Genomic DNA, 15,809 nt, shown 5'->3' with positions numbered 1-15,809 from the left:
ATACATAATAATGATCTATATATTGAAATAAGATCACAGGAACAGGAATTATAATTTTTGGAGTTACAGATTTAAAGTTATGAATTTTCAAAGGTTTGAAATAGAATTAGATGAGGAATAAATTTTCTTACTGTTTTCATGACCAAACAGAGGCTCTAAGTGTTAGAGAATAAAATTACAAAATTTTAGAAACTGGAATGGATTAATTTGGACTAAAAATGGATTTTCTACAAATTAAACAAGTTTCCAGCAATTATTTATTCACTAAAAATCCATTTCTATTTTATTTCTCTGATTTTCGAGTGAACTGTTCTGGGCACACTATTACAGAGGAAGGCAGGGGCCCTAGCGCAAAATAACCCGAGACATAGAATCCTGCAGACAGGACTGCGGGTTGATTCTTTAGTTCTCAGGGGTCTATTTTATAAAACGTGCGGCCGAGGGGGGGTACGGGATGAGATCAGCCATTCGATCTCAATCCGACGGATCTTATTATATCCTACGCCCGCCGAACCGGTATGCAAAGCTAACCGCTGATGTCTAGATCGATGGTCAGGATTTTATTGCCCGAGATTCAATCGTGGCCATCGCATTTCCATCTAACGGCGTGGATCACACTGACCCCAAACGATACGCCAGACCCAATCCCCGCCCTGCATGTTGAGATCCACGGTCTACACGACAATGCACATGCACCCTAGTTTAATCCAGACCGCCCTACTCAGATCCAACGGCAGGCGCGTCGTCTTCTACCTCCAGCCGCCAGTAAACGCGCGCGAGACAGTGGCGCTGCTGCCGTTCAGCTCTACCCCGCGCTCCCGATTGCTACAGTCTTAAGTCTGGCGTTCATCTACTTAGCAGGAAGAGAGCATGGTGGGAGGGAGACTTACTCACACTGAGGCAAGGACGAGGCTGGCGATGACGACGTGATGTCCCGCCACCCGACCGGAGCTCCACGGCGGAATGCCACCGAGAAACCCCACGCGTCCGCTGAAGCCGTGGATGGTTCTGCCGCGCCCCGAAGACCCCAATCCGCGACCAACCGAACCTACACGATGTGAGTGCGGTGACCGCGTCGCCGCAAGCACACAATCTCTCCCTTCTTCTCCTCGGTCAGCGACAATGGCGAGCGCACGAACTCACGGTGGATTCAAGCGCGCAAGGGGAGGGCGAGGTCAAGAAGGTTAATATAGGCGCGAGAATCAGGCGGTGGGTTAGCTGAGCGCTCGGTCAGTCGTTGAAGTCCGCCCGTCGTGCGGAACTCGGCTCCCAGAAAATCGTCGGAGTCGTTGGAGTAGTTGCGTCTTCGCGGCCATCACGCCGGGTGAAGCGGAGGCGGAGACCGAGAGAGAATCTGACGGGTGGGCCCCAATCGACAGGGTGAAGTGCGCGGTGGAGAAAGAGATCCCGTGCGTGCGTGCGGGTCTGGCCGGGAAGATCCGCCGAGTTCGCCCAGGTTGTTGCGCCTAACCGCGCGAGGAAGACGGAGCCGAGCTGCTCGGGCCCACCAGCCGGCGACAGAACGGCGCGCAAAGGAACAAGGCCGTCTGACGAGCGGGCCCAAACGAGCAGAGATTGAAGCGTGCAGGTCACCGACGCAAGGGGTCCACCTGTCGGCGCCATGGCGCGCAGGGATGTGGGGTGTAATGGGCTGCGCGACGCGTTTTCCTTAGTGGGCCGAAAGCAGGGATTCTGGCCCATTCTAGCATTTCTCCATTTTCTTTTATATTTTGCTTTTCCTTTTTCTTTTATAATTTTCAAATTCATAATTTAATTTCCATTAAAGTTCAGACTTCTTGTACATCTATATTCTCATAAAATATACATCTTAAACATGGCATGATATGAGTTTATTTATTATTTCTTTAATATTTATCTCTCTATCTTGTATAGTATTCTTCTTCTCTTTCCTCAAATTATAGGATCTCCTTTTATTTTCCAAATTCTATTTTGGGAATTTAATATATTTCTTCTTTAAATTATTTTATGTTGACATAAAATGCACACAAAACAAAATCCAGCATGATGCATAATATAGTGGTATATATATATTCTTATTAATCATTTATTTTCAAATGAAGTGTTCACATGTGATGATAAATGGAAAGTTCACATATAAAGGAAAAGAAATTCTCCTTTTATTTCTTTTACAAAAATGGGTATTACAACCTTCAGCTGTCGAGACAAGTAAGCCACAACTCTTCCCTCTTGCATCAACACACATCCCAAACCAGTGTAACTAGCGTCGCAATACACTGAGAAGGGCTTGTGCACATCAGGCAAGACTAAGACAGGCGATGTAGTCAACTTCTCTTTCAGCGCTTCAAAGGCTTCTTGACATTTCTGGGTCCACTTGAACTCAACTTTGTTGCCTAACAAAGCTGTCATCGGTTTCGCAATCTTCGAAAACCCTTCAATGAATCACCGATAATATCCGACCATTCCAATAAAGCTCTTGATTCCTCGAGCATCTGTTGGCGCTTTCCAGTTCAGAATATCTGCCACTTTCTTCGGATCCATAGCCAATCCTTCTTTGTTTATTATGTGACGAACAGGACTTCATCAATCCAGAACCCACACTTGCTCAACTTTGCATACAGCTGATGCTCTCGCAATCTCTGTAAAACCATCTTCAAATGATTCACGTGCTCTTCCTCACTTTGGGAATATATAAGAATATCATCAATAAATACCACCACAAACTTGTCAAGATAATCCATGAATACACTGTTCATCAGATTCATGAAGAAGGGTGGTGCATTCGTTAGACCAAAATACATAACAGTGAATGCATACAACCCATACATGGTAATGAATGTCGTCTTCAGAATGTCTGAAGGTCGAATCCTGAGCTGATGATAACCTGACCTCAGATCTATCTTTGAGAACACGCTGGCTCCTCTCAACTGGTCGAACAAATCTTCTATTCTGGGCAAGGGGTACTTGTTCTTGATTGTGACTTCATTCAGAGCTCGATAATCGATACACATCCTTCTGGTGCCATATTTCTTCTCCACGAATAGGACAAGGGCGACCCAAGGCGAGGTGCTTGGCCGAATGTAACCTTTCTCTGACAGCTCATCGATCTGCTTCTTAAGTTCAACTAACTCTGGTTCAGAAACTCTGTAGGCTCTTTTAGAAATGGGGGCAGTGCCAGGAAGAAGCTCTATGGCAAACTCAACTTTTCGCTCAGGTGGCATGCCTGGTAAGTCTTCCGGGAAAACATCTAGGAATTCGGACACCACTTTGATAATCTCGAGTGAATCTGGCTCCTTGCTATCAATAGCCATCTGATGACAACTTTCTTTCCTTGGCTCAGGTGAGATTAACTCGGTCACCACTTCTTCTCCTAGTGGGGACATCAACTTGATTGTCCTCTTATCACAACTGATAATTGCCTGATACTTATCTAGCCAATTCATCCCTAGGATGACATCTATTCCCTGAGTACCCATTACTATGAGATTTGCGGGAAACGCTATCCCCCTTATTTCCACACTTACATTCAAACAAATGCTATCGGCTTGAATTCTACCACCGGCTAAGTCAATTTGGATGGGGGTTGACATGGTAGTGATTGGAAGATTATGTGCTTCTACCCATGATGCAGTAATAAATGAATGTGTTGCTCCAGTATCAAATAACACTTCTGCAATATGGGAGACGACTGGAAACATACCTACTGTCATGCCGGGGGTTTCCTGAACTGCTTTAGCCTCCAAGTGATTCAGTCTCCCATGGTTATAGCTTGGCTGAGAGCGGTTGCCTGCTCTAGGCTGAGACACATTCTGCTTTGCTGGGGCACTAGGGCCTGACTGCTGCTGGGCTGCCTTCTTCGGACATTGCATCACCCAATGGCCTTGCTCTCCACAATGGAAACATGCTCTGCTTTCGTTTTGAACTGGTGCTGCTTGACTGTTCTGTTGGGTTGCTGGGGCAGGAAGACGAGGTGCCTGCTGATTCTGCCTCTGGAACTAACCTCCTCCTGACTGATTGTTCTAGCGATTCTAATGCTGGTGCTGAGGATACTGCCTTTGAAACTGCTGCTGTTGAGGTGGGCGCTGGTTCTGCTTGAACTGCTGTGGTGGGTTGCCTGAGAACGAGGGCGATTACTGCTTCCAGGCTGAGGTCCACCAATCTTGCGCTTGCGATCCTCCATCTCCTTGCGCTTCTTCTATGTCATGATCGCTCTGTCGATCAGGTGCTGAAATGTGGGGAAGGTATGATTCATCAGTTGATACTGCAAAGGATCAACTAAGCCTCTCAGGAAGCGATACTGCCTCTTGGCATCTGTGTTGACATCCTCAGGAGCATAGCGGGACAGCTACAGAAACTTGTCTCGGTACTCACTGACAGACATAGGCCCTTGCTTGAGCACCAGGAACTCCTCCTTCTTCACTATCATCAGGCTTGCGGGAACATGGTACTGGCGGAAATTGTCTCTGAATTCCTCCCAGGTAATAGTATCGGGGTTGGCATGGGTGGCGAGATAGGACTCCCACCAAGACTGGGCTGCTCCTCTCAACAGACGGGGACCATACAAAACTTTCTCCCTGTCGTCACACTGAGCGGTGTGCAACTCCCGCTCCATAGTGCGCAGCCAATCTTCAGCATCCATGAGGTCAGAAGAGTGAGCGAACACTGGGGGATGACCTCTCATAAATTCAGCACGCTTGTCTCTGGGCTTCTGAGGCATCTGAGGCTGAGGTGGTGGCTGCTGCTGAATGGTGGCTAGAGTCTGACCGATGGCTTGAACTGTCTGAGTCTGCATTAGGAACATCTGCTCGATGGTCATCAGGGGTGGTGGTGGCAGCTGCTGATGGGGTGCCTCATCTTGCGGGGCTTCCTGCTCCTGCTGAGCACGCCTTCCTCCTCTGCGCCTGTTGTATGACATCTGCAGAATGCAATCACACATCAGAACTGATCTTGCAAGCTTGCAGCATAAAAAAAAGAGTATAGAATTCTTCCACAGTACTGAACAGATGAACATCTTCACTGACTTCCAACACAGGCAAACACAGCTTCTTAGATAAAGAGGAAAGTAGAACAAAAGGGCTTCCCAACTAGATAACTAATTTTATTAACACTTAACAGGTAAACCAAAGTGCAGGGGATACCCACACCCTGGCGACAGTCATTACAAAGATCCAAATCCAACATTGTTCATCATGACAAACATAAAGGCACAGGATAAGCAAACTACCATGTCTAACTAAGACTAACTAAGAGTAAGACTGATGCTAAGACTATAGCTTCTATGTATATATTTTTGTATTAATTACAAGATCTGACGCTGATGATCTATGGTTCTAAATTTATCTTGGTCCTGCAGTCGGGGTTACCATAAGCATGGTGTCCACGCTGAGGTGAGCGGTACGGGTGCTGAGTCCCGACGGGAGCGGGGGAGCCATCCTCCAGGCGACGATGCTCCGCGCGCTCAGCCCGCAGTTAGGCGATCTCAGCACGAGCCCTACTCAGTTCATCTAATGCATGGTCTAGCTCCATGTTTAGCACAGCGACTAGGTTGACTGTGCTGCTGAACCTAGGATTGTCCTCACCAACAGGTGAGACAACCACGCCTCCTGTGCTACCAGATGGACGGTGGGGGTAATACTTCAGGTTAAGACCATCAGCTACCCCACCGAGCACTGAGCAGTAGTGCGAAAGCGCACGCCATGCGGAATCTTGCATGGCCGCCTCAGCATACCCGCTCAGAGATAGAATAGTGCTCTGAGCAGATCTCTGCACCCCGGAGACTGTTCTCTGGACGGCGCACCAAGCAGGTCGCCTCCCAGCGGTTCGGGTAAACCCCGCGACTATGCTGAAAGACAACACATCGATACTCGATAGACCAAGTGCGCCGGTCGAGTGCCTGACGTAGCAAGGTGTCGAGCGTATCATGGAAGTGACACCCACGAGCGGCGTCACGGGTGATGGGTCGAGCAACCCATCCTTCCAGCTCCTGCTCCTCTGAAAGGTCGGTGTTGTGGCTCGAGATGCTGTCGCCACCTCCTTCATCTAGGTCTCCTCTAGCAGCTACTCCAGCGGCTGGGGCGCTCAGTGGTGGTGCAGGGGGCGCCTCCATCGGGAGCACAGGGGAGCAGCTCCGAGAAAACTCTATCTCCTGCTGAAGCGAGAAAGAAGAGTCCTGCTGCTCCAGCTCCTGTCGTCGACGCTCCTGCTCCTCGTGCAGGCGGTGGTGCAGCCTCTCCAAGTGGCTAGACTGACTAGCCACCGGACGCCGAAGCGGATGCTCTGCGAGACGAGAAGGCAGGAAAGGAATGACTGACTTCTGTGCAGTGTATCTAAGACAAGCCATCTACAAAAGACACTGTAAGCATAAGAATGAGAACAGAACTAATATGACCAGTAAATAAGCCATAAATAAATGAATAATTAGAATAAAAAAAGATTTTTAGCAAGGTATAATATATAGTAGAACATAGGTTTGGTCAATATGACCAACTTTTGAAGGGATACCAAAGTCAAGGTGATAATAGGGGTCTATAATCCTTAGAACGAACATTCAATTCTAGGTTAGCGGTCCTACAGTCAGCACGGCTTTGATACCACCTATGTTACACCCGGTTTTAGAAGGCAAACCGAATGCGAACCATGTACGTGCCAGGATCAGCAATTCACGTACACAGCAGTTACATAACTGGACATCATCACACAGTGCTCAAATAATGACATAAAAGAGGGTATAATAGTCGATTACACCATGATGTCCAAGACATCCACATAGTCTTTAACAATAATCAAAGTGCGGAAAAGAAACGTAGATACACACGACCTACACAGGCAGCCGACTGGGGGTTTGTCGCTAACCCACGCCTAGAACTCATTGTACTCTTGGAACTCCTGGAAGTCCTCCTCCACGACTTCATCTTCACCTGAGCAGTGGTTGCAACGCAGACAACCTGGGGTGGGGGGGTTTGGTGTGTAAAGCAAGGGTGAGTACACATCAACATACTCAGCAAAATGTCCCATTTGGCTGTAGTGGACTAGCTTTATGTGGAGTTAAGTCAAGCAGTTGCTTTTAGTTGGTCAGGTTATTATTACTAGTAGAAAGCTAGGTTTTAGCATTAACCCACGTTCTTAACCCAAAGTACCCTTTCCAAACGGAAAGAATACCACTTACCATTACCATAATCATAATCATAAACCATCATCCTCATCACCACCTATAAACCAAACATCTCTGATCCAATATCTCTAATCAATGGAGCTCCCTTGGTCGCTCATAACCGCGAGCACGGCTGATATATCAGTTTCATAACACTCTGCAGAGGTTGCACACTTTACCCACAAGTCGTGATTCCCTCTTGCCTCGGGCTGATCAAACCCTTAAACACTACCAAGGTGAATAGGCAGGGTCTCACTACGTAGCCTTTACAAAGATTTCCTGGGGCTATAGCCGCTCGTTAGGTTTCCTAAATGCACCGCACTCCTCCCTAAGGGGCGAACCAACCTTGGTAGAGTGAGTCGCATACACCGAGTGTGACGAAACCTCCCAAGTCATTAGGCCCACCTATAGTTGTCCTTGTCCTACGAACTTCAGACAACCTTGCAGGTGCACCTGATCACTTGACAAGTTCGGTATCTGAATTCCTTACCTTTCCCAAGAGCGTTTCACACGTCACGCAGACATTACAATACATCGGAGATACGGAAAGTGCAAAAGCAGTTACAATAACTTACTTTTATTGGAAAGTAAGACAGCGTTATATAGTTACAGACCAGAACAAAATATATGAGTGCTGAGTATTATTATTACAAACCATGTGTTGGGGACTTGTTCTCAAATACTATGAATTAAGAACAAGGCAACACAAGATATTAAATGTTAATGCCCTTCGTCCTTCGAAGCATTATTCCTCTTAGGATATAATGATTTTCAGACGAAGGTCATGAAGGACATACCTTCATCATTGCAGTATATGTTAATAAAAGAAGAAGCATATGAAATATAAGAGACAACATAAACAATCATATAACTTTTGTTAACTTATTCTTATTATATTATCATGGAAAGACAGAAACAATATTGAATTACATTTGTACCTTCGGCTTGACAGAAGGCAAAAAGGTACAATCGTGACGCAAGAGCAAGTACCCGTCAGCGTGAACAGTACGAGGGTAATGTTCATCTATTTATAGGCACATGACACAGCCTATGAGAAATTACAATTATGCCCTTCACATTTACTATTGGCTTATAGAAAAATCTGTGAGGACTGAACAACCTTTTCCCTTTTAAGTCGGTTCCCTTTTCTGCGATTTAGCCGAAGCTCACTTTCGCACAACTTCGGAACGACGACAACCTTCGTCACGATCAAGCTCCCCATCGTGTATGCTTTTATCATGAATCAGAAGATACATGTCCATAAACCATACTTGGAAGACATTGTTAAATTATGTTTTTGAGGACCTTCGGAGGACGAAGGCCCCCAACAGTAGCCCCTCGCAGTATTAATTTGTTTAAGATAACGAATTCAGACTGCGACATGGACGAAGGCCTTGAGCCGAAGGTCCGAAAAAACACCTTCCCTTTGCTAGAATAGCAACAGTCAATGACAAACGGGACCCTCCAATTTGGAGCGCGTCGATCGTATAAATAAGAACTCACCCTGAGCACATTTGGTACGCTACTTGCCGCTTGCTTTGTTTACTCAATTTTTTAGCTCTTGCTTACCAACACTTGCTTAGTTTCTTAGACTTCCTAAGCTTCAGTTTAAGGACACATTTTCGCCATTTCCGAAGAAAAGATGTCTCAAGACAAAAAAAAGTTGCTGCTGAGACGAAGCTGAGCGAAGAGGAGAAGCTCCTTGAGGAGAAGACTGCTGGATTTGTTGAGTCGATAGCAAAAACAAATACGGAGAAGATTACTAAAGAGATACTAGAAGGCTTGTCTGAAGATATTGATGATAGCGACAGCTATTATGTCAAAAGTGGAGGCGAAGACTCTAAAGATCGGCCCTGGCGACCAAGTCATGCAGTCTTCGGGAAATCAACTATCAAAAAGAGTCATCTTGATAATATGAGAGGAAGGTATTTTCGAGATATGTCTATTGTGAGGGCTGACGTAGACAGAGTCGTTCCTGCTCCCGAAGAAAACGAAGTTGTGATCTTCCGAAGCTTCTTCAAAGCTGGACTTCGGTTCCCGTTGAGCAGATTTGTGGTTGAAGTTTTAAAGACATACCAGATTTTCCTTCACCAGATCACTCCCGAAGCAGTTATTAGAATGGGGATCTTCGTCTGGGCTGTGAGAAGTCAAGGTCTAGAGCCAAGTGCAAGGTGCTTTTGCAGTATGCATAAACTTTCGTATGAGACGAAGCCCTGGGGTAAAGAACAATATCATAACAATTTCGGTTGCTATAGCTTCGTTGCTCGCTCTGACGCAAGCTACCCAGTGCCAACGTTTCGGAAGAGATGGCCCGGGGCCTGGATGGAAGAGTGGTTTTACGTGAAAAATGATTTGAAGGCAAGAGAAGACATTAAAGAAATCATCATGCGCCCCATCTGGTCCCACTTCGGTCTCCGAAAGCCGAAGGTACAAATTGATGAGGCAGCCGAAGCATGCCGAAGGGCCTTCAGCATAGTTTGCTCTTTTATTGGGACAAGAGACTTAGTTCAAGAACATGTAGCCTACAAGATATGGCCACTGATAGACAGCTGGGAAATGCCAAAAGAAACCATCACTAACCCTAGCGAAGGTGGTCTGGTTCGATTGAAATACACCTTCAGGTTTGGAGACCAGTTTGTCAAACAAGATGATGACTGGCTGAAGTGTGTTGAAAATACTAGCGATGAGCTACTTGGAGCATATTCCAAGTCCGAAGATAATGCACTATCTGCGGCCTTCGGGAGCCGAAAAAAGAAAAGATTAAATAGGGTTTTTGATGCTATTGGATTTGTGTACCCTGACTATCGCTACCCGCCATGGGGGCAGAAAAGAAAGGGTGCAACCTCTGGAAAGGTTTCCGCTTCGGCTGCTCCAAGCGAGCCTGCGCCGAAGAGTAAAAAGTTGAAAGTCCTCAACCACCGGCCCCATTATATTGAGCCGGCCGTGGTGCCCGAGTTTGGCGGGAAAACTTCTTCAGTTGTTGCTCCAAAGGAGCCAATTTCTTCTACACAGAAGGATGAAGAACTAGCCACCATGCCGAAGGCACCCTCAGCTGAGCAAGCTGAGGCAAAGACTGGTAAAGATAAGGACGAAGAGCCAAAGACTGAAGGATAAAAAATGTTAGAAGTTTTAAGCCCTTCGGTGGAAATAACAGTGCCGAAGATACAAAAAGGTCTTGCGGCCACTCCTAAAAGAAAAAGGATGGCAAGTTACTAGATGTGCTAGAGTCAGTAAAGGCTTCAAGTTCTATTCCTTCAGGGAAAATTGCCGAGGCTTCGAAAATGCAAATCGAAGCCAAAACAAAACTGACCGAAGCCGAAGCTGCAAAGAGCAAGGCTAGTGCCGAAGCTGGGCCTTCAGAGCCTGCTAAGGAAAAGCCCTTAGAAATTGGAGAGAAGGTAGCGGAGGAAGAGACTATAGAACAGTCTTTGCCTGAAAAAGCTGCCGCTCCTACTCCCGAAGCACCTTCCGAAGACCTTGATTATGTTATTCGACATGCTTCGGGAAAAAGATTATCTGAGGAAGAAATTTTTGAAGCTAAACACTATGCCCAAGAACTGAAGTACCCGAAAGGGGCCTTAGTGTTTAATGGTACGGATGAAGATGATTTCTTGTATTGCCTCCCAGACCACAAAGAATTATTCGTCTGCCGGGAGATTTCCAGAAGTATGGGTTTTCCGAAGCTAGAAGCTGGCCTCTGCGCCATGACGAAGGACGATCTTGCGGATAGCCTTGCATACAACAGTCTGAAGGTACAAAAGTTGTGAATTTTGAAGTTTATGGATTCTGTATTAGAGTCTTTTGTTCTCATGTTAACCCATTCATTCCTTCTTGTAGGGCTTAATACTTAGCAACGCGTTAAGGGCGCAAAAGAATGCTGAAGACGAGAGCTGCACTATTGCTCTCAACAACCTTCGAACAGAGGTTATCAAGCTGAGAAACGAAGCCATGGAAAAAGACAAAATTCTACTTACATTGGTGGACAAAGTAAAGGGGGATGAAGCTAACTTCAAGGCTCAATCTGAAATTCAAAAGAATGAGATTGAAGACCTTCGAAAACAACTGGCTAAAGCCAAATTAAAATGCGTTGTTGCCGAAGCTGACCGAGATGCCAGTGAGTACTGGAAAAATTACTTTGAAAAAACAGTTGCAGAGCTTCGCGCATCAAAAGAAAGATGTTTTGAAAAATCTATGGAATGCGTAAAAAAGATAAAGACTAGCTTTGCCAACGTGGGCGCGTACTCAAGCGAAGACAACTTCATACGGGGCGACCCTCAGGGCGTAATCGAGTGGATCAGCGGTGAAGCCGAAGCTTTTAAAGAGATTTTGAGTGACCGCGGGGACGTCTGTGCATTCTCTGGTGCGAGGGGAGTTGTAGCCATTTTGGAGAAGGCGGGTTGCAAACATGTTAAAACCTTGGCCCAGGCCGAAGCTGCCTTCTCTATCGACGATACAAAGGATCCCTCGGCCGAAGCAAGCTCAATAGGCGGAAATTTTTTCAGTGATATCTGGGAAAATGGTGGCCGAGGGATGGCCCATGAAATAATGAAGAAGAGAGAAAAAGATATTCATGATGCTCGAGAAGTAACGAAAGCAGCTAAAAAAGCTGCGGAACTCGAAAGACGGATAGGTATTACTTAATGGCTTTTAACTTTGTTGTTTATTTTTGTGACTTCGAACTAATTTATGTCTTGTACCACAGCAGAACTATCTCCTCCCCCAGAACCATTCAACCCACTGGCCGACCCAGAAACAAAGAAGGCAATAGAAATTATTAATATGGCCGAAGCTATTGTAGACGAAGTTGTCACCAAACTACTAACCGAAGCTGTAGAAAAAGTTCTGAAGGAAGAAGAATAGCTATTGTAAAAACATTTCTAGAATATTAATGTAACATTTGCTGAACTATGTTTGTAATATTTGGTGCTTATAGGTTTGAATGTAATATATGAATGGTTTGTAATTCAGTTCTTTGCGATGCATTAAACTTTATGTACATACCGTTTTTGAGCCTTCAGCGAAAAAACACCTTCCCTTCTTTTCATGCTTCGTACTTCGACCACAAATTTACTCAGCGGGAACCCAAGGCCTGCCTTCAATAAGCTTCGGTAAATAACAACTTCGTTTTCCTCCGGAGCAGGGGCAGTACTGTCTCCTCCAACTCTGACAATAGACATGTCGCGAAAATATCTCCCCCTCATGGTGTCAATATGACTTTGCTTGATAGTTGATTTTCCGAAGATAGTATGGCTTGGGCGCCACGGCCGATCCTCAGAATCTTCATCCCCACTTTCCACGTCATAACTATCACTGTCATCAGAATCTTCGGACAAACCCTCCATGATCTCCTTAGTAATTTTCTCTGTGTTTGTCTTCGGCATAGATTCATAAGATCTAGCAATGAAAGGATCTGCAACTTTCTTTTCTTCATACAACTTCTTCTCCTCAGTTATCTTCGCCTCAGCCATCTTCTTCTCCTTAGACATAGGGCAAACGTCTTAAACCGAAGCTCGAAAAGCTCGAAAACCAGACAAAAGCTAGTAAGCAAGAGCTAGAAATTTGAGAAAATAGCGCAAATAGTAGAAATAGCGTATCAAATGATGCCGCTATGGGTTCACATTTATACGCCTGGCGCTCTGCAACTTGGCGGGCCCCGTCTATCATTGACTGTCGCTATTCTAGCGAAGGGAAGGTGTTTTTTCGGACCTTTGGCTTAAGGCCTTCGTTCATGTCGCAATCTAAATCTGTTATAACAAATTAATACTGCGAGGGGCTACTGTTGGGGGCCTTCGTCTTCTGAAGGTCCTCAAAAACACGACTAACATGTATCCCAAGTATGATATATGTACAGGAACCTTCGGACATGGGATGAAGCTGTACATGATATGAAGAGCGCAGTTCAGGAGAAGGATGAACCAATGCCAAAGCTACTCGTGGAAAAGCTTCGGCTCAGCAATGGAAAATAAAACCGACTTAAAGGGGAAAAGGTTGTCTAGTCCTCGATAGATTATCCCTAAGTCAATAGTAAATGTCAAGGGCATAAATGTAATTCCACACAGGCTGCGTCCTGTGCCTATAAATAGATGAACAGTGATACCGTACTGTTCACGCTGACCTGTATTCACTTGCGCGTCATACTTGGACCCTTGCCTTCTGTTAAACTGAAGGTACAAATGTAATTCAATATTGTTTATGTTCATTCATGATGATATAATAAAAGATATATTAATAATGTCATATGATTATTCATGTTATTTCTCATGTTTTATATGCTTCTATTTCTATTAAGATACACTATGATAATGAAGGTACGTCCTTCACAACCTTCGTCTGAAGATCATTATATCCTAAAGGAGATAATACTTCGAAGGACGAAGGACTTTAACCACTATCATTTTGTGTTGCCTTGTTCTTAACTCATAGCATTTGAGAACAAGTCCCCAACACAAAGGAACTAAGAAAGCGGCAAGAAACAAATGATGAGCTGCAGTATGGGAGGGCTGCAACTGTAGAACCTAAATACTAGCAAAGGATCAGTAGGGGAAAAATATGCTGGCAAGACATTGGCTTACCAGCAGGAAGGCGCTCAAGAGTTCATGTCCCCTGCGTTCAGGCTACCATGCACCTGCTTTGAGAACAATAAGTTTGAACAAATACAGTTGAAAATTAAAACATGAACACATTAGATGCCTGGCTTACCTTTACGTTCTAGGTTCGAAGCACGAAACCCATCCTTTCCTTAATGTCTAGCAGCTAGGCGAATGCATCCAAATTTGCCTCGTCTTTAAGTACATCATTAGCTATAGCGTACTAATCAGAATCGCCTTTAATATCATTTTGTCTAAGATATTTCATTGCACTCGAGTGGGTCATGCGATGTGATGACTCAGGCGTACCAACTTCTGAGCTTCTCCGCCGAGTCTGGCGGGTGAAGGGCTGAATAGACCCTGTGTTGCTGCTGCTGCGTTTTGTAGGAGACATGGTTTTACATGCCATTACCGCGGGTGTCTTGAACTCACCATAGAAACAAAAGATTTCATCCAACTCAGTTTCAAATTCCACAATAAGTGCGTACTTTTATGAGGACAACTCATTTTTCTTCTGCAATGGAAAGCCAAACTTAGTGGTTCAAACAGAGGAATACAGCAAAATGTTCAAACAGTGAAATATAGTAAAGTGGTTAAGTGAGTACATACGTGTTCACCATAGATAGTTCCCTCATGTGCAAGTGATGCCTGCATAGTCATAGTGTACTTTCCCTACAAGCTTCGTAACTTTTTAAACCTTTTTTCCAAGTCCTTTTTTTCCAAATCTAGACCCGCCGCTGAGGACATTTGTTGTTTAAGATCACCATAAAAAACCAACGGTGATGCTTCTGGACAACATCCACGCTCCTTGAGTTTATAACACTCTTTCACGAAATACCGATCTAGATCTAAAAGCCACTCCATGACCAATGAATCCGCGCAGTCTACATGGGAGAAAAAAAATGTATCCGAATGTTGCGGGGAAATGAGTTACACAGGTCAAGATGAATCATGCTTTGCACCTGGGAATCGACCGGGTGAAGACTGACAAGGTCAGCCGCTTGAGGGCGGGCGCACGCGCCTGGAATAAGGTAAGTGAGTCCGGCGAGATGCGCCAGCGGAGATGCCTCGAATGGGCCTCCATGGAGTAGCACAACCAGGACGCCTGCTAGACCTCCATGAAGAGGAACTACCAGCGATGCAAGAAGCAGAAGATTCGGCTTCCATGCGCGGAAAAAGGAAGGAGAGCTGGAGGGCAGTAATTGAGGTTGTTTCAGGTGGTTGTTGTCAGTGACGGAGAGGAATGGCGATTGGACACAATGGCGGCCACCCATAGGTCGTAGGTGTGGAAGAAGCTATGGGGGCAAAGCTTCACAGCAATGGCGGCCACTCATGCTAGGGGCCTACATGCAAATATGTCAGCGCCAAGGGCTTGGCCTACATATCAACCAAAGCACTGAGCTACTAATCATCAATGAAACTAAAATGCAAAGGAACTAAGAAAGCGGCAAGAAACAAATGATGAGCTGCAGTATGGTAGGGCTGCAACTGCAGAACCTAAATACTAGCAAAGGATCAGTAGGGGGAAAATATGCTAGCAAGACATTGGCTTACCAGCAGGCAGGCGCTCAAGAGTTCATGTCCCCTGCGTTCAGGCTACCATGCACCTGCTTTGAGAACAATAAGTTTGAACAAATGCAGCTGAAAAATTAAAACATGAACACATTAGATGCCTGGCTTACCTTTACGTTCCAGGTTCGAAGCACGAAACCCATCCTTTCCTTAATGTCTAGCAGCCAGGCGAATGCATCCAAATTTGCCTTGTCTTTAAGTACTTCATTAGCTATAGCATACTAATCAGAATCGCCTTTAATATCATTCTGTCTAAGATATTTCATTGCACTCGAGTGGGTCATGCGATGTGATGACTCATGCGTACCAACATCTGAGCTCCTCCGCCGAGTCTCGCGGGTGAAGGGCTGAATAGACCCTGTGTTACTGCTGCTGTGTTTTGTAGGAGACATGGTTCTACATGTCATTACCACTGGTGTCTTGAGCTCATCATAGAAACAAAAGATTTCATCCAACTCAGTTTCAAATTCCACAATAAGTGCGTACTTTTCTGAGGACAACTCGTTTTTCTTCTGCAATGG

This window comes from Zea mays, chromosome 3 (assembly GCF_902167145.1).
Source record: "Zea mays cultivar B73 chromosome 3, Zm-B73-REFERENCE-NAM-5.0, whole genome shotgun sequence".
Classification (NCBI taxonomy): domain Eukaryota; kingdom Viridiplantae; phylum Streptophyta; class Magnoliopsida; order Poales; family Poaceae; genus Zea; species Zea mays.
This window is presented reverse-complemented; position numbering follows the sequence as displayed.